This window comes from Haemaphysalis longicornis, unplaced genomic scaffold, assembly GCF_048455015.1.
Source record: "Haemaphysalis longicornis isolate Haplotype H1 unplaced genomic scaffold, Haemaphysalis longicornis Haplotype H1 scaffold_3, whole genome shotgun sequence".
Classification (NCBI taxonomy): Eukaryota; Metazoa; Arthropoda; class Arachnida; order Ixodida; family Ixodidae; genus Haemaphysalis; species Haemaphysalis longicornis.
This window is the reverse complement of record NW_027526335.1, coordinates 111970418-111990476: the sequence shown is the minus strand read 5'-3', so window position 1 is coordinate 111990476 and position 20059 is coordinate 111970418. Positions and strand designations below refer to the sequence as shown.

The following is a 20059-nucleotide window of genomic DNA, read 5'->3' as shown; positions in this document are numbered from 1 at the left end:
CGATACATATCACTGAAACATATGTTCCCAGATCCTCGAACTCTTTTTCAGAGCTTGCAATGAAAACCACCGAGACTGAGTTAAAAACCAAGGATTACTCTTTAAAAAGAACAAAAGTCCGCCTAGTGCAAACTGATATCTCAAACCTAACTATCTTCACGTGGTCTTAGCAACGGCCGCATTATCAAATGAGATGCACCTTGGCAGGATGAAAATTATTGTGTTATTATTCCACTCCCCCATGCAATGTTTTTCACAACGCTTTTCACAACTCAGAGATTTTCTAGATCACATTTTCTCAATTTAGTCAAAGATATTTAAAAAGTTCGGGGGCATACTTAGCGCACACAGAAAGTTTCGTATATTGAAGTTTGAAACATTTATGGCCTGTTAATTGCAGCATAAACCACTTGTACTCTCGTGCGTAATATTATCTAGGCCATTACAGTTCTGCCAACAAACAGTTACTGCATACGGCAAATAAAGGGATGCTGTATTTCTGTTCTGGATTCTTATGGCTTCGAAACGAAAGACCATTATCTATCATTACTTAAGTAGATATTTACTGCCATCTCGGCAAATTATGACTAGGACATTAATTGGCACGGACAAAGTACGGCCAATAACAGAGAAAGATACAAATTATAAGAGACTGCAAGTAGCAAAGGTACTGTGTAGAATTCTTACCTTTAGACCACGTGGTGTTGTCTTTTTGGCTGTTCTAGGAGGTCTCCGCTGTATTGTTCTACGATATATTACTAATAGGAACAGCAAAAAGCGACAGCCTTCTGAGTATAATTCGAGTATATTCTACCTAAATTGTGCGTGGCACCTCGAAATAGAAGTAGGACTTCCGCGTCTCCTGAACTCACTTTTCCTTAAATTAAAATTGGGCTAGACACACAAACGGAATCATCAGAACCTGTGGCCAACATTTCAACTCGATGACATTTCCTTCAGGCTTCTAGGCTCGTTTTTACCGCACCTTAGGCCATTCCGTTGTCTTAGGCACTGATGTTTAATTTAGATCTGTTTTGGGTTACCTTTAACCTGAGCACTAAAAAGAATGATCCGTTTAATGAACACAAGATAGAGTCATCGAGGCGTAACCTCTCCTCAAGCCAATGCGGATTGCTCTTTCCCATTTTACTAAAGAACAGACAGCTTAAAAAAGTAGGCGCAGGGGGGACGAAGGACGCACAAATAAGTGAGACATGGCATGGTCCTTCTCCCTCCGGGTCTATTTTCGCCACCAACAAAGTCTTTTTCGGATCTCAAGACAAGATCCATTCATCCATTCTTTTTCGGGGTAGGCGGGTTCATGAAAAGGAGAGTTACATTATGCATCACAGCAGAACAGACAGACCGACCGAGAAAATGGTGATTCTTTTCTTTATACCTGTAGGCGTTGAGTTCCTGGAATGGTGCGCTGCCTACATTATAAATGGCAAATATACAACATTGTAACACGTGCGCAAAAGTGTGGCACTCCGCGTAACTAGAAATATCTTCAATAGGCCGTCCTGTACACGGGACCATGAATAAAATTTCCGCACAATTGCTATCCAAGAAGGTAGGTACAAAAGTAAACAGTGTTATCACTCACGATTAACTTCAGAGGAGATTGGGTGACCGTATTGATACTGTTTTGCGAATTAACAGGTGAAACCCGAACTATTGACTTCGCTTCCGTTTTAGGTGCGGAGTACCTTAGTACCGCACAATGTCCGTCCGCCTCCATTCGCTCGCACACCACCATCAAGAGAAAATAAAGCGAAATTTGATTTGAGCCGTGAGTTGCAGTTTCATTTAGAGAATAATCAAGGTTTAACTCACGGCTCAAATCGAATGACGGTCGGGGCGCAAATCGGATGACACTCGGGGAGCAACTTGGATGTCATTTCGATTCCCTGTACTCCGTACCCTCACCTTGATACACGGAGTGGAGATGCTGCCCTTTTTTATACACGTGCTACTAAAGCCCACTGTTGAGAGCCTTCTCGCATAGACGAATTACCATCCAGGCTCACCAATTGACCACCGATGTAACTAAGAACAGCCTGAAAATGCACTGTGTGTCTTTTCCGCAGTAGGATCTTGAGTGGGGCTGTGGGAGTAACAAAAGTTGCGAGACATATTTTGCTGCAGATTTCTTTCGAATTTTCAACTAAAAAAAACTGACTGCGTCACTTCTTCAAAATTTATACCTTTCCAAATTACTACATGCTGCACTACCACACAAAGGCTAATATAATAGCACAGGATACGTTTACGCAAATATATACCTTACTAGACTACTGCATGGCACACTACCACACAAAGCTAATACACACGATAGATTTACGCACACAATACGTCCAGACCACCTTGGGTCAAATATGCCCCAAAAATAGTTTGTAGAGGTGGCGTTGTGAGAACTCAGAAGGCGGGCTGCAAGGGACACCATGAAGGCGCTGGGAAAGAGGAAAGCACTTCAAAGGGGGCACTTCAGTGTGCTTACGTCAGTTAAATGCTTTGAACGCAGAAGCCTTGCGGTGCCTATTAGCACCGGAGCTGTTGTAGGTCGAGCATTTTTGTCCCTTTGCTGTAGGTCGTGCGTCACGCAGGGGTAAAAGCAGATTCCCCAACCTCACGGCCGCCTCTGTGGGTGGCTCTGCGAACCACCTCGCCGGCGGCTTCCAGACCCACCGATAGAGGGCGCAGTAACCTCGCCGGGCGGGTTTCTGGAGGGAGAGGAACCGGAACCCGCTATCGCCTCTTCATCCTCTCACTCCCTATGAAGGTGGGAGAAAGGGGGAAACATCCACGTCGGACGTTCAGCTAGCGATGTTTTTGAGCGAACCAAAAAAATTCCTGTTTCCGTTCCAGCCAACGCAAGAGCACTCAACTCCGCTCTTTCAGTAGATTTCACACTGGGTAAAACTGCGTTTATTTTTTTTTTTCTTTTTATAACAGCTATATGTGTTTTCGTCTCTCTATGAACCTTTCTTTCGATGAATTTTGGCTCGAGTTACTTCTACAGGTTTGTATACTGCCACACGCTGCTTGCGTTTCTTCGCCCACGCTCTTTTGTTTTTGAACCCTAGATACTCCCACATGCAGACTGGTGACCCACGCCATAGCTTCTCCAGTATTAGAGATAGGCGTGGATGAGGTGCGCCAATTTTACTGGCGCGCTGTGCCGTTCACTTCTCACGCGGCGCGCACTGGTTTAACTGTCCTTCCATCCCTTGCAACGAGTGGAGATGGCGCAGTGCTACTGCAGTGGACTCGTTTTCTGGAAACCCGGGTTAAAATTCAGTAATAATTCAAATGTGGCTGTAATTTACTATACAAAGCGGCGGCTATTTTAGGCACCGGTTAACAACCCTAACAAGAGCAATTAAGGTTTTTTGGGGGGCAGAGCGTCGCTCTTGGGCTTTTGCCATCGAGACAGAGGCAAAGCTCATGAGATGTATTGCTTAGGAACACGCCTTTCAGCGTGTTCAGAACAGAATCATTGATTGTAGACCGGTTACATTCAAGCATGAGAGAATCCTTATCGGTTCCAGCAACTCGCACTCCTTTTTTTGGCCCTGAAGGGCTTCGCTTCTCTCTGTCTAAATGGCTTCGGTTTGCATGGTCACGAGAGCCAGCCGGCATAACTAGCCCGTCCGTTGTTGAACCTGTCACAATATATTGTTTTCCGGGCACCTTTTGTTGTGCTGCGGGCTGTATTTTTAGGATTTTGATAAATCTAAAGTGCAATACAGGTGAAAGTAGCTGGGCTTTGCCCGAAAATGCTGTGTCAATGTACCCTGTGAGACATATGGCCTGGCTGTGTAATCATCAGTATGTTCTTTATCGCCTAATACAGCAACCCATAATAGGGCATACTTCAGATAATTAGAGAAGTCGTTGTTTTGTTTTGAATACCACTGTTTTCCATCGACGAAGTGAACATTGGGACTCTGTGCATAGTACATTTTTCTCCAGAAAACCTTACACCCCGCACGACTACTGCGTCATATTTTCATTTTAAAGAATTGTGGTTCCGACCACAAATACACACTAACTGCTTAATTACTTAATCACTTAACTTATAACACAGTGACTTACCTGATATCATATCCTGTTTCATTATGTTATTCGACGAAGATTGTGTTATTCACAGTGAAATTGTATGCCCTGATGACCCTGGTGCACCTGAATAACATTTCCTGCTGGTGCAATCCTTGGTTAATGAAACTTAACGTTTGTAAGTGCAAATCTCTCAGGATCACTACTAACCCATCAGAAGCTACAACCTTTTCTTACCTACCTAACAACTACCCACTAAACAATGTTTTTTCTTACAAGTACCTCACTTGTGGCCGCACTCTTGGCTGTTTACGGCGAACGTTTTCTCTTTTTCTCTTGCTCTGGTAAACCTAAAAATACTTCTTTACAAAACATTAGTGCAGCCAAAACGAACAAGCGTATTCTATTTGGGATCCTCACACTTACACTATCATAGACGGTATCGAATCGTTTCAGAATCGTTCTGCATGATAAATTGTGTCTATTTCCGAACTGAAAGTGTCACGTACCGCAACGAAAGCAAATCTCAACCGGCCTAGCCTTTCACTACGACGCAAAAATTCACGTCTGTGTCTCTTTTGTAAGATCAACCATATTAAAAGGGCCCTGTCCGACTCGCAGTTAGCATTCTTTTCAGCCACATGAACCAGCATGGATGAATCACATCAATAACTGAGGCCAACGCCTTCAAAACCGTCATTTCGAACACTGAATTGTAATTTATTGTAACACTGCCTTTTTGCTGTATGCTTTTTATTTGTTAGCCTATTCTTCTCCGTAATACCCTTTGCCTTGAGAGTAAAAAAACGAAATAAAATGAAATGGCGGAAAAAAATTATTCAGTGCATAAAGTTTTAATCCTGGCTTTTAACTTTGTGTTGACAAGCTGTGTTCCTATAAGACCTCAGTATCATAAATCCGGTTTAACACATGAAGAGGCGCATTGTTTCTTCCCTGATTGAATCCTCTTCAGCAGACACGCTTAACGCAGTGGCAGATATAATGTGCAAGCTTCAAACCAAAGCACAATAACACCCAATGCAATACAAAATTTCTCAACATCGACGGCAACCTGCCGTATTATGGCACAAAAATAGAGTGCACTTTAAAAAGCTTGAAGCACTTCTAGCACCAGGGAAGCAATTTCTGATGAAAGGAACTAATGTTTAACAGCAAGACGAGTGGTGCTACAGCCCGACGGCTTGTACTAGTACGACGGACACCTAAATGCTCAGGTAAACTGCCGTCACCACACTCCGGCGCGCATCAATGTGCCGCGAGAAAGCCGCTGAAGCACCGTCAATCTACCGCGGTAAAGTGTATTCTGCTGCTTTTTGTGCCTGTGCCTAAAGAACCTCTCCCAGAATGTCTCCTAATGGTGTACTTCCGGGCGACAATTCCTTCCATATGCGGGCCTACCAACAGCAGGAGGCGACAAGCCGAAATGATGCACACCGTAAAACTTACTCTATTTCCGCGTCTTCGCTACTTCAGATAATTAGAGAAGTTGTTGTTTTGTTTTGAATACCACTGTTTTCCATCGATGAAGTGAACATTACGACTCTGTGCATAGTACAATATTCTCCAGAAAACCTTACACCCCACATGACTACTGCATCATATATTCATTTTATAGAATTGTGGTCCCGACCACAAATAGACACTAACTGCTTAATTACTTAATCACTTAACTGATAACACAGTGACTTACCTGATATCATATCCTGTTTCATTATGTTATTCGACGACGATTGTGTTATTCACAGTGAAATTGTATGCCCTGATGACCCTGATGGACCTGAATAACATTTCCTGCTGGTGCAATCCTTGGTTAATGAAACTCAACGTTTGTAAGTGCAAATCTCTCAGGATCACTACTAACCCATCAGAAGCTACAACCTTTTCTTACCTACCTAACAACTACCCACTAAACAATGTTTTTTCTTACAAGTACCTCACTTGTGGCCGCACTCTTGGCTGTTTACGGCGAACGTTTTCTCTTTTTCTCTTGCTCTGGTAAACCTAAAAATACTTCTTTACAAAACATTAGTGCAGCCAAAACGAACAAGCGTATTCTATTTGGGATCCTCACACTTACACTATCATAGACGGTATCGAATCGTTTCAGAATCGTTCTGCATGATAAATTGTGTCTATTTCCGAACTGAAAGTGTCACGTACCGCAACGAAAGCAAATCTCAACCGGCCTAGCCTTTCACTACGACGCAAAAATTCACGTCTGTGTCTCTTTTGTAAGATCAACCATATTAAAAGGGCCCTGTCCGACTCGCAGTTAGCATTCTTTTCAGCCACATGAACCAGCATGGATGAATCACATCAATAACTGAGGCCAACGCCTTCAAAACCGTCATTTCGAACACTGAATTGTAATTTATTGTAACACTGCCTTTTTGCTGTATGCTTTTTATTTGTTAGCCTATTCTTCTCCGTAATACCCTTTGCCTTGAGAGTAAAAAAACGAAATAAAATGAAATGGCGGAAAAAAATTATTCAGTGCATAAAGTTTTAATCCTGGCTTTTAACTTTGTGTTGACAAGCTGTGTTCCTATAAGACCTCAGTATCATAAATCCGGTTTAACACATGAAGAGGCGCATTGTTTCTTCCCTGATTGAATCCTCTTCAGCAGACACGCTTAACGCAGTGGCAGATATAATGTGCAAGCTTCAAACCAAAGCACAATAACACCCAATGCAATACAAAATTTCTCAACATCGACGGCAACCTGCCGTATTATGGCACAAAAATAGAGTGCACTTTAAAAAGCTTGAAGCACTTCTAGCACCAAGGAAGCAATTTCTGACGAAAGGAACTAATGTTTAACAGCAAGAGGAGTGGTGCTGCAGCCCGACGGCTTGTACAAGTACGACGGACACCTAAACGCTCAGGGTAAACTGCCGTCACCACATTCCGGCGCGCATCAATGTGCCGCGAGAAAGCCGCTGAAGCACCGTCAATCTACCGCGGTAAAGTGTATTCTGCTGCTTTTTGTGCCTGTGCCTAAAGAACCTCTCCCAGAATGTCTCCTAATGGTGTACTTCCGGGCGACGGTTCCTTCCATATGGGGGCCTACCAACAGCAGGAGGCGACAAGCCGAAATGATGCACACCGTAAAACTTACTCTATTTCCGCGTCTTCGCTAGAGTAGATTTTTCTATCTCCAGCTTTCTTGCTATCTTTATTTTCAAGTTTTGTGTGTGCTCCTTAGTCGGGATCTCCATTTATTTCCTTTCAGGGTGTTCTTCCCAGAAAGCGATATTTTTCGCTGGGCTTGCGGCTATTGGGTGGTGCCTTTGGCATCTTTCGGGCTGTATTTTGCTTGTCGTGAGCTCTTGATATGGCAATCCTCTGGGCGGCATTATGAGAGAGAGAAATGGCTTTAGTACGAGCATCGAAATGGACGGTGAGATCCTCAGTCCAGGATCACATTGGAGACTCCTGTTGTAACAGCCCTTTATAACAGCCGAAGTGAAGCTATGAATCAGCTACCCGAGCAGGACAGCTACTCTACAATATATACCGCACACAATATTAGAGTAACTGCAATGCTTGCCCCCACAAAGGCCCCGGTACCATCTGGTCTAGGAATGCCGAAAATCCCTATCCCTCGCACCCAATCCCCGCCTCGCGTATGAGCAGTCGGTAAGCCGGCTGTTCAACTCGGGCTTCTCGACCCAGCTTACGCTCATGGAGAGGCCACGAGAAGCCACCAAGGACCAGGGCATCCCGGACCAGTGGTCGCCCTTCATAGGGCCGGTGCTACTATTGAGCTCAAAATTAAAGATGTTCATTCTCTCTGTCCTTCTTCCGCTGGTCGCGAAGAGGGTGCGAGGTTCTAGGAATTTTGGCGTCCGCCAACGAACACGTTTCCTCACCCGAACACACATGACTTGTTTTACGATGCGCAGTACCAGCCGCATGGCATTCCTAGTGCATAATAAATTTGAAACCCACTGGCATGCGTATCACTTCTATGCAGCACAATCCGCTACTGCCTTTGTTCGCAGTAGTTTACCGGGGAGACGTGAACATTCGCTTCAAAATAACACCAATACTAAAGTAAAGTATTGAGAGGACGTTTCTGGATAGTTAAACTAATACCTGCGTGCAAGGAGGAGATGCTGAAAAAGAATGGCAGGACGGGCGCAGACTCGCGCCTAGTTTATTGACAAGACGTGCATGACTATACACCTTTACACAGATGCGCACGAACGTAGTCATTTTAATCACGAAATTACAAAAGGAAGTCCAAAGTACCAAACGAAGTCGCAGGATATTTAGACTGTGGGTTATATATGTTTTCTTGCGACGTTCCGAAAAACCAGCCTCACGTTGCAACAGGTGAAACTAGAAAAACTGGCATACCCAGAATGCGGCTGCAAGGGGTTGTACAGACATTTAGAGCCGTCATCCTTCCCGTGCTGTCAAACAATGGTAGTGGAATGCTGAAATATATCAGTTGTTATTTTTTAGTACACAATAGGACCTGCATTAGGGCTCGAAAGACAAGAACTTCTTCGGAACATAAGTCTGCTTGCGTGATTTGAAGATAAAATCTTAGCAATTATAAAGTGCTCCTCTAATGCTACATCGTGTTTGCGTCTCTTTCTTCACTTTCGTTTCTTCTACTTGTGACGCAAATTGCTTCGACGGGCACACTGGCCGGGAATCATGCGTAGATTCCCAGTAGTCTGTGCACTCCTTTGCATGCACCTGTCATACTCACGTAAAACCCTTTGAGTTGTATCAGAGCATGCATCAAGCAAACAATTTGTTCGATTCTGACCCGACCGATGCGGGCATGCTTCACAACGTCTCTATCAAGTAGCGCTCCTCAGACGCACCAAGTGGATGCAAGGCGACAAAACTTGTACAAATCGACAGACGTTCTCAACGCAATCACCGGAACGCCAAATATTCCCAAGGCAAGCCTCATATCTCATTTTCACGAACCCAAAAATTTGAAATGGCAGCCACCACGATAACCATAAATCAAGTGTTAGACGGCAGCGGACACTACGCAATGGCTTTCTCGAACCAAGAAGCCAAGACGTGCGTGCAAATATAGGGAGAAAAGAATTCGCCTGTGGAGTTTTTTCACGACGCCGGATAGAAGCTTGCAGGGAACGTGTGTCGAGACATCGAGTGTACAAAGCATACTCGACGCTCACTGGGACAAACACCAAAGCCAAGAATGGAGCACGAGAAATTAAGAACTGCAAGGCCCAGATCATCAAAGCCGCAAGAATTCAGCATTACCGCTTCAAGATATCAAGATCATCGTATGACCAAAAGGCGGCATCGACATCGCCAAGCTTGAGGCCACGGAATTCTTCATGGTGATTCAACAAACGCTTGGTTTTAACGACAACAAAGACAGAGAAGACATGAAGTGCCCTAACATTCAACAAAACATCATTCTGGTTAGTACATCCTAAGAAGAAAACTCCACACGCTACCGAGGCCTCCAAGAGATAAACGTTCTAGATAAGCTATGCGAAGTAAGCCCCAACTGCGCCGCACGCACGACACCGCCAAGGAGGTGACCAGAGGTGACCCGACCAGGATAAGTTCACAAGAAATTGACGCCATGGTAGTACATGCGACAAACCCAGTGGTCGCGGCAACTAAAAGAATCGTCAGCAAAACAACGGTCATCGTATCCATTGAGCACTCTGAACTCTCCTACTTTGTCAGATTCGGGATTGTACTCCTCCCGTGTCATCTGCACAAGAAACGAATCGTGGTTTGTAACGCCAACTGCCCGTTCATGCGTGGGATGCGGACATCAAAACTCCGAGCAGAGCCATCATTGTACACCCAAGTGCAAGCTCTGCGACAGCGCACAGCCAACCGCCTACAGAGTGCAAGGCGATGTACAAGACACTGTACATTGTGCGCAGAAGGCAATGGGAGCTACGAAAGATCGCCAACCAGCTGGAGAGCGAGCACGAATGCCCGATGCTTTGAAACCCGGCTGCCCACAAATTAAGATCGCGTTCCAGGAATCGCTCGCAGCCTAGACAGAGCAAACAGAGGAAGCGTAGCTGCAGCGCCGACAACTCCAAGACCAGGCTTTTGTCCCAATCAAACGATGGAGTGAGCTGGGCTGACAAAGCATCAAAAGCTATGAAAGGGAAGTCAACCTACACGCGGAAAAAAGCCAGGCAAGTGAGCAACAACGAAATATATGAGCCCATAAAGGAACGGCGGGAATAAACGAAGCCATAAAAAGAGAAAATACAGCCATGAAATCTACCATCCATAAACTTAACAGAAAGCTAGAAGAGAAAGAAGCAACTGCCAACAAGGGACAACAGAGCGACCAGCGTGGTACCAGCAATACCAGTTAAAGCGTCCCTAAACCGGTTCCTAAGAAGCGAGCGGTTGAAATACTCGACTTAAAAAAGGGTCGAAGATAGCATTAAGAGTCTCTAGGGAAGGATGATGTTCATTAAGATCATCGCAGAGTCCATTTAAACCACCCTCTCGGAATATAACAACAGCTTCATTGTCCTCGAAAGGAACGTACAACTAATCATGAGCCACTCTGTGTTTGCTCAAAAACCGTAAGGTAACCAAATGCAGCCCCAAGAAATCTACCTGGGAAACCCATAGCCTCCAGCACAACAAGCGTAGTGTTGTGGCAGTGGAACTGCCGTGGTTTCCAACGAAAGCGAGTGGACGTCCACCAGCCCACCCAGCAAGTCGTCAGGAACCGGGGCAAGCTGCTACTGCAAAAGACACTCCGGAACACACCGTCCCTCCCAGGCTCCAGGATGCATGCGGCCACCGCAGGCGGCCGAGAATTATGCCCTATGGTCAGGAAGGGATGAACCTACCTCGAACATAAACGGAACAACGTTGACGTCGAGCACACGCTTACGGAACTCGTTCTGACGAAACACCGAAAGCACAGCATTTTAATTATTACCGTACACAGTAACCCGTCACAGAGGCAACAGAGGCATAAGTATGTCCCTCAGAAAGCGAGCGAAGCTGCCGACAAACGCGTACTACCTGCTTCTGGACACTTCAACGCAATGGACCCCTCATGGGGATACGCCAAGAGTAGCATGAAGGAGATAGCCTGGCGCTGGTAAACTACACGCTCATCACAGACCCCGCACAAGCAACCAAAATTCGGAACTAGGTGTCCACAGACATCACCCCGGACCTCATTTTTGCGAAAAACGGCTAGGCGACCCCGATCAGATGGCGAAACACAGGGGACGGCCTCGGAAGTGATCACACGCTCTTGGAAGTCTCCATACCCACCCAAGACTATGCCGACAGCAGCAAGAAGCACACCTGGGTCTACTGGAACGCTTTCACAGAACCCAGGGTACTAAACGGCGGAGGCGAAGAAGAAATAAATGGCACGGAAGAATGACGTAACAAGATCACCCAGGAAACGCGCAACGCGACAAGAGAATCGAGACCAACGTCGAAGTTGACAGGGTGGACAGCGGCCTAGACCACCTTATAGAAGCCAATAAATCTATACTAAACAAATGGGAGGGAGACGGCATAACAGCAAATAAGAAAATAACGTAGAGGAACTTAGCAGGACGTTTGAAGAGACCGTCGCACGCTCCACGGCGGAGCAAAAAGCCTAAACAGCGCTCTCGTTAAAACTTGCAAAATTTGCGCAACAGTGACGAAATATATGCAAAAGTTATGGACTACAGGTAAGCACTAAAAACAGGCGTCAACGTGTAACTGAACGTTGTTCGTCATGTGGTACAGTCACATCGAACTAGAGTCCCCACTAGAATCGCTCAGACATTCTTCTTGGTTTGAACTTATGTCGGCGGCTGCCAATCACACAAGTAAAATTTTGTGACAAAAAGAATAATCGCCAGAGGGTGGCTGGGGAGTCGCCACAGCTTCATTTGTTTTCCTTAGGATAACAAATATTTCTTGAAGGGCACGATAAAATTGATGTTGTCATTATAAAGCATTTTTTGCAAACAAAATATTGATTTTGTCCTCATGGCCCTATCAGGGTAGACTAAAGCAAGAGCCTGTCCTCATGGTATAATACAAGATCAGCAGATCAATCTACATTCGGTGGTGCTTGCTCAGACAAAGAACATTAATGACCTCAGGGTTACAAAACAAAAGAACACTGAACAGTGGTGACCTACTGGCAACATTCGCTAGTACTGCAAAAGCCTTCATCCATCAATGCCGCCTCTATTTTTTCGATATAAGTAAACAAATCACTGTTTAATTAAGACCAACCAAACAAAAAAACACTCATTTTACACTGCCAAAAAAATTAAAAAGACGTCCACGGCAGGACTCGAACCTGCAATCTTCTGATCCGGAATCAGACGCCTTATCCATTGGGCCACGCGGACAGGACATGTGCTAGATGCCGTGGGCAGCTTGTACCTGTGTTCCGCAATGCCTACAGAAAAGTACCGTGAACGTTCCATCGTTCATTTACTCGCGGATGTGACCTGATCTTTAGTTGCCGTCTAAGCTGTGTCCATGATATAAACTGGTAACTCGAAAACGCTGGGGCTGTGTCCGGAAATCGATCTTGGTTGGTTGGTTGGTTGATGCCATAACAAGAATGGTACGTACCCACTCCGTGGGATTGGCCAACTCTGATTGCGGTTTAACTGCTAAATAAGCCTAAGAATTCAAACTAAGGGATAAAAGAAGTGGGATAATAGTGGGTACAGTTATTCTAACAATTTGAGAACCTAAAAAACAAAAAAAAATCAATGCTGCTGTCACAACAGGTATTTTAATAGACGATTATAATTATTCGATGTGATTGACTAAGAAGGCGAGAGACCTGATACTGCAATAAAAGAGTGAAGGGCGCGACAAACGTCCCCGTTGAACCACCAAGCTCTATGTGGTCATGTGCCAGCTCTCCTGACGACGAAAAAAAAATTCCTTTCAAGTGCCGCCCGTTTGGAGCTGGCCAATTCTGTCATGTGGCTACTTCCTAATAAGCGGAATTTTTATAAACCAGGTATATTTGGAAGTTAGAGCGGAACACTCAGCTGGGTAATCACATTAAAGATATTGGCAGTGAGCGCGACCACAGGAGGCGCTGAGAACCGCGTCTACGTGACATCGGCTGAGGGATTCTTGCATTTGTCGTGTTCTTCTCGCGGGCTAGCTCTCCCTGCTGTTTACTTGCGCTCGGTTGATTTTTTATGCTGGTCCACAGCACATTTTTCATGTGTGTAACTCTCTTTCGTAACGAAAGACTTAAAATCGCATACACTAGCTCAAGGGGTGTTATGCCTCCGGAAAAAACACTGCTGGCATCGCACCATTCCTTGCGAAGCCGGTCCCGTGAGGAGGGCGAAGAGTCGGAGCTAGGCGTCAGCTCCTGTATCGATAAATTGTTCGAACAAAGAGAACAGCCAGTTGCCAATAACGAAGGACAATAAAAATGCAAGATGAAAACTACTTCCAGACCTTCGCGGCTCTCCGCTTTGCCAAAAGGCATTACGATTCCCGGCAATCGCATGTAAGCTGGTGGTAAAACAGTTTTTGCAAGCATGCCGAACGCTCAAAAGTATTGTTCACATCACTTTACGTCGTCATAGCATATAAGTATGCGGGCATGCACTATGGGCCGCAAAAATTGTACGCTGAGTTCCAAATAACCTACTGTGTGTATAGGGAAGTGCCGGGTTTATGCCAGACTTCTAACCAGAATGGAAGCATATTAAGCAAACCGTTATTTTTTGAGCATGATATAAATAACGGGTCGGTTCAAACTCGGAGGGTGTGCGCGTATACAGGGCATGGCGCATTAACCGCTTCATTCACAAAGAAATCGGGGTTTTAGCGTGTCTGATATTTGTAGCTGTGAACCAAATAATGGAGGCTTTGGAGGGACACACATTTTTCATTGCTACTTTTCTGCCCTTATAAATTTAGTACAGTGTGCAAAACGTCACTACAGAGAGGACCTAGTGCGAGTCGGTTTCCATATTATTTGTGCAGGTGCGGAGCCTTAACACGTTTCTGCCGTATCAAAAACGCACGCGCAAACACGCACGAACACACACGCACACGCCCACACACGCCCACATACACACACACGCACGTGCGCACACACACCCAGACACACGTGCGCACGCATATGTACCCACGCACGCGCATACGCATGCACGCATGCTGCTCAGGCGTAAGGTAAAAATACAGTAATCCTACGTTTGTTAAGACCTGTAGGGATATTGTGGTACATTTTCAGCAGTACATTTACGGTACTTTTCCCACATATAATTATCCCAATATTCAGATATGCGTTACAGTTAAACTGCACTCAAGAGGAGACGGAAGAGGAGGAGATAAGGAGAAGACTTAGCTTACCAGTGAAATCGAGCTGCTTAGTGTGCGGGTTTTTTAGTCCAGGGCAAGAGAGCAAGAGTAATTTTCTTTAATTCATGGAACGCCATCCCAAATATTCCAGGATTTGTTCTTTGCGTCTGAAGTGGTTGGAAAACAGTAAATGTTTCGTTGGACATATTCACCGGTTTCGATTCTCTGAAGTGGCATGTATACTACTTATTGCGTTTTTTAGCGAGTACACGAAGCCTTCAACACCGTGATCATGTCGTAACTGTTCCGGATGAGAGTCAGTTCGCTATGATAACGATAGCTGCCATAGAAATTCTGGGCATAAAAATCGCCTTTGAGTACTCTGGACAGCGTTTTCTGCGCTGTTTCGCGGTAACTTCGCACAAACCTTCCAATTGTATCTACATGCAATTCAACAACACCCACTGCGGATACGCACCATTTTGGACGCAGCCATAAAGAAAGCCAATTTGTGAAGAAAAGAAGGTGTGCCACACACCCTGAAGAAAATATCCACATCAGCTATGTGAGGCTACGAAACATCCCTAAACCTCCTAATATGACGTTCCTGACGGCCCAGAAAAATTGATGGGTTGGGCACAGAAAAAAATCATTCACTCAAACAAGTCAATAGCCACGAAAGAAAAAAAAATAGCAGTGGCTCAGGTCGGCTAGGCCAGGATATACATAGCATGAGCTAAGGTTCAGCAATCCAGTCCAGTCCCGTCCAGTCCAGTCCAGTCCAGTCCAGTCCAGTCCAGTCCAGCCTAGTCCCTGCTCCTCGCGCATGCGCAGCACGGATCTCCAGGAGCCACACGGAACGGCTATCAAGCGGCTCCGGCGCACCGTCAGGATTGGCTACTCCGCAACGGAGGCGCACGTCTGGGCACGCGCCTGCGCCAGTGCGTCTGCCGTGACTATGACGTCACTCCTCTGGAATGCACATACCGGCGAATGTGCAGACCCAATTCTCTACCCACCCGTACTCCAATTGGATTAGATTTGTCAATCCAATCCAATCCAATCCACTCCAATTCAGTTCAATTTATTCTAATCGAGATCAAATCCAGTCCAATCCCATGCCCCTTACGCTTGCGCAGCACGGCCCTTCAGGGTCCCCGCGAAACTGCTCAACCTGTAGCTTACACTGTAGCTTACGCTGTAGTTGTGTGGTACGCTACAGTATAATACAGCCCGTTTATTTTCTACTGTGCGATGCGCATGGAGCGGCCCGCTGCTTATTGCGTGGCATTAGAGTGTTGAGTCTTCAAAGCAGCACATAAAAAAAACTTTAGGGAAGCCTCCGCATGTTCCATACTACTCGAGCAGCTCTGGGCAATAAACCTTGCAAATAAGCTAAAAAGGACGAGTTGTACACGATCTTCTGACCGATGCTCTGAATAAAGCCGTTCTCTCTCCTTGTGTGTTGGAAACTTGGGGTACAACTGCAAGTTATTCAGAGGGGTCAGAAGCTGGCAAAACAACGAATCACTGGAAATACGCTTTTTAATGCAGGAAAGCACCAAAGCGGGTGATTTCTAGTACGGGCACTGCTGTCCTACACAAGCGGAGGGTAGCAGGCGACAGCGGCGCGAGTCCGTAGGCTGAGGTCGGAAGCTAGTTGGCGCCACTAAAATATCTAACCGCCAATATCTAGGATACTATGGTTGGATAACTTTTAATCTTTCGTCTTTAGGCGGGGAATGCCATAGTGGTTGTGATGAGTGGCTCGGAGGGGGCACGGTGAACATAGCGAAAAGACTTCACATCGGGCGAGACACCAAGTGGCCGCTGGGAAAAAGACACACCACCGAGAAGAAGAAAACGAGGGCGTGGTGCGAGCAAGAGCTGCGAACCCGGGAAGCGCAGGGCGACTGAGACAGGGCACGGTTGGACTGGGCATTCCCACGTCAGACGTCCGGTTGACGTGCCGTCCGTTACGAGACCGTCGCCATCGGTCCCCAAAGCGAACTGCCGTCTGGGTGCGGCTCGGGCACGAGTGATCATAAGGCACTGCCGCGTCGTCCCGTTCCGGCTCGGGCCAGGGTTCCTGCTGCTGTGAGACCGACGTTCGTGGTGCGTCAGCGGCCCCATGCTCCTGCTCGGACCGCCGGTTTGCTGAGTCCTGGCCACGACTCCCGGGCCTGGTCTGCTTCGCCGGGGAGGTGTTCCGGAGCGTCTCACACTAGCTCGCTGGTGACGTGTCCGTGAAGCGGCCTGCGAAGTTCTGCGACCCTCACCCTCGACGACCACTGCGCTCCAACAAGACATATCTGTCAGCCGTGCTGAACGTAACTGTTTTGCGCGCCTAGCGCCAGCCAGTGCCGCGGAAAGCTAACCGAACCCGCTTTGGGAACATTTCTTTTGAGTTACCGTAATTTTTTTCTTTGATGTAGTATCCGGGGTTTTCGCATCTCGGCGTTTCGGGGATTCTACCACCAGGGGGCTAACCCCGGGGTATATATATGACGTCATTGAATAAATTATTCTTTTTTGGCTTGACTCTTTCAACGGGCGTTTGTCTCCTGCTTCGCCCTTCGGGGCCGTCGCCGACGCGACACTACAATGGCGCAGCCGACTCAAGAACCGTCCGAAATGTAAGCGCTCGACATTCCTGCAGTAACATGTAAGCCGCCGAACAGGCCGCAAGTTTTATTTTCAAGTAGTGAGGGCTGAAACAGTCAGCCGAGAGCGATAGAGAGTTAGGCCTACGAGGACGACCGCACCAGCGAGGAAAGGGCGGCCAGCAGCATATTGCCGAAATCGACGTGCATCGAGCGACACGCAGCAAATACGTCCAGCGACATGAAACCTTCAGGTAATACTGCAAAATATCGTCAACTGGCACCAAGTATTTTTCGCGCCAGGATTATATAAACTTCATAAAAGAAAGTAAAGCGGCACCACTTCGTTCATTATTGGGTCAAGATGGCTGACATAGCCGCGAAGCCGCAACCATTTTTGCCGGACCCGGGGAGGCCGGCCGTCGCATGGCGCGAGTGGCATCGCTCGTTCGAAACATATCTTCTTGCAGCAGGCTGTGAAAAATTCGCTCCGCGGCGCAAAGCAGCCCTCTTGAAAACCTTTTTGGGAGCAGAAGCGAATCGAATTGTGCACATAATCGAGTCAGCCAGACCGGCGGACGCAAGCACCGGCAACGACTATGAATATCTCGTTCAGGGCCTCGCGGCTCACTTTGACGTTTCGACATCACAGCGGGCGAACCGCATACAGTTCGGAAGTTTATGTCAAGCAGAAACGGAATCGGCGATCGACTTCGCGCGCCGTCTGCAATACGTTGGTCGACAATGCAACTTCGGCTCCGATGAAGCCGCGTCACTAGTGGATCAACTCATCGTGGGACTTGCGTCCGATCGCACCAGGGAACGTCTGCTCACAGAAGGCCCGGCACTCACGTTTGACAAAGCCATCGAAGTCATACAAAACGTAACTGAAGTCCAGGATCTGCTGCAACGATATCGAGCAGCCAGAGAAGAAATAGTTCAAGCGATCGACGGGACTCAACGAGCTCGACCGCTTCAATTTCAACGGCGCCCCACCCGATTTCCACGTCGTGAGTTTCGCCCCACAATCTCAACAAACAGAAGTGCACCACCGTCACGTTCTGGGCTCAGGTTAGCCCGGACCAGTGCTCTGCGTTCTCCAGCGTGCGGCCGCTGTGGTAGGTTGTGGCACCCGTTTCAACAGTGCCCCGCTCTGGGGAAAACGTGCTTCCAGTGTGGTAAAATCGGCCACTTCAGGAATGCCTGCCGTACGCCGCGTTCTGCAACCATGCATCCGTCTTCACCTCGTGTGAAACGACACACCCGGTCACCGTTGCGAAACATCGAGGCCCCACCCGACGACGAGCAGGACGTCGTCGTCGTCAACCAGCTCGGTGTGCATGAGACGCCAACGCGCCAAGAATCCTACTCTGATGTCAAGGTGAATGACAACTTACTTTCCCTGTTGGTATCAGAGCTAGCACAAAGCAAAACTAGAGAATCCCAGCTGGCAGAAGAGATGCGACAGCTAAAATCACAATTAGCAGATCTTCGAGAGCAACTACGAGCAAACTCGTTTGAAATTGAGGAGGGCACAAGTGAGGCGCAGGAGGTTGAAGAGAAAGAAGCAGACAAGCCTGAGGGAGGCGTCGAGAAGGCCTACGAAGAAAGAAAGCCCATGATCTTGAAAGAAGTCGAGAAACGGAAAGAAGCCGATAAGGCCAAAGGAGGCACCGAGAAGGCCGACGAAGTCGACAAGCCTGCGGGAGGCGTCGAGAAGGACAACGAAGAGGATAAGCCCAAGATCGAGGGCGTCGAATATGACGAGTCCGCCGACAAGAAAAAGAAGAAAAAGAAAAAGGGGAAAGGAAACAATGAAGTGTATGAGGTGAAGCACAGTGCAATTACCGTGAAGTACATTTAGTTAGTTTGGGACATGTGAATGGTATTACCTCTGCTGTGTGAACTGTCAGTTGTTTGTGTAGAGTATGGGAATGCCATTTGCGCGTTTTATTCTTTTTTTTATAAGGGGGGAAGATGAACTGCAAAAAAAGAAATTTAAGGGAAGGAGAATGTAGTATCCGGGGTTTTCGCATCTCGGCGTTTCGGGGATTCTACCACCAGGGGGCGAACCCCGGGGTATATATATGACGTCATTGAATAAATTATTCTTTTTTGGCTTGACTCTTTCAACGGGCGTTTGTCTCCTGCTTCGCCCTTCGGGGCCGTCGCCGACGCGACACTACATTTGAGTTGCTGAATATGTTGTAAATTAACTTCGTCCTGTGTGTGCGTCCGGCATTCATCTCACTGAGTTCTGCACGATCCTAGCGTAACAGTGGTATTTCGCTTAGCGCTGAGGAAGACTATAATGCACCCAGAACAGACCCATGGTGGGGCTTCCATCACACGCCTATCAGAAGTGCGTGCAACGACGTATTAAGGCCAGTATATTCCAGCCCAGCGGGCAGTGGTCGAGGTCGGTGATGACAGAATCGCCACGTCACGTTGGCGAAAACTGACTCCTGTATCCTTCGACGCGCACAGTGTACGCGCCATACCGAGCAGTCTTGATGCATTGCAAAATTGCACCAAGTTAAGATTGCCTACATGACTCTAAACAGCAAGACAGCCCCAACCTAAAGCAGGCTTATACTATGCGGACAGACACAGTGCATACCGAGTGGCGAAACCGGTATCGCTGGCGGTCGCCTGCGCGTATCCAGCATGCTGCACCATGAGCGACAAGTAGGCGTTAGCAAAAATCGCGTTGCGCCAGCTTGCGGTGCCCGCTTAAAATTCCCAGAATAGTTAGGGGCTAGCCTACCAGATTGTCAGTAAGAAGAAACGGAAGGCTTTCGTCTCTCGGGGGAACCATAGAAATAAATTAGTGTTCTATCGAGGTAATTACGTCCTTGACTCTCGAGCACTACACGCGAGTGATAATACGATGGGAACGGGGCTTAATAAAAACATCCCATATCACGCTTTAGTTTTAGAAACTTCTTTTCCTCAGCGTGTGGTCGTACGTCTTAAGTGCATGCAATTATGTTGCTTTATGATAATTGAAAACCTTCGTGTTCGAAACGTTATCTTTTGATTGTTTGTGGATTCACCAGCACTGCGGGAGCTTGAA

General features: G+C 46.9%; 1 non-coding gene across 1 annotated transcript; it reads right to left on the bottom strand.

The window, feature by feature from the left end:
• Positions 1–12371: 12371 nt before the first annotated feature.
• On the bottom strand, positions 12372–12444 carry Trnar-ccg (transfer RNA arginine (anticodon CCG)). Its single transcript has one exon. It is a non-coding gene; the product is annotated as a tRNA-Arg (tRNA).
• Positions 12445–20059: the final 7615 nt, after the last annotated feature.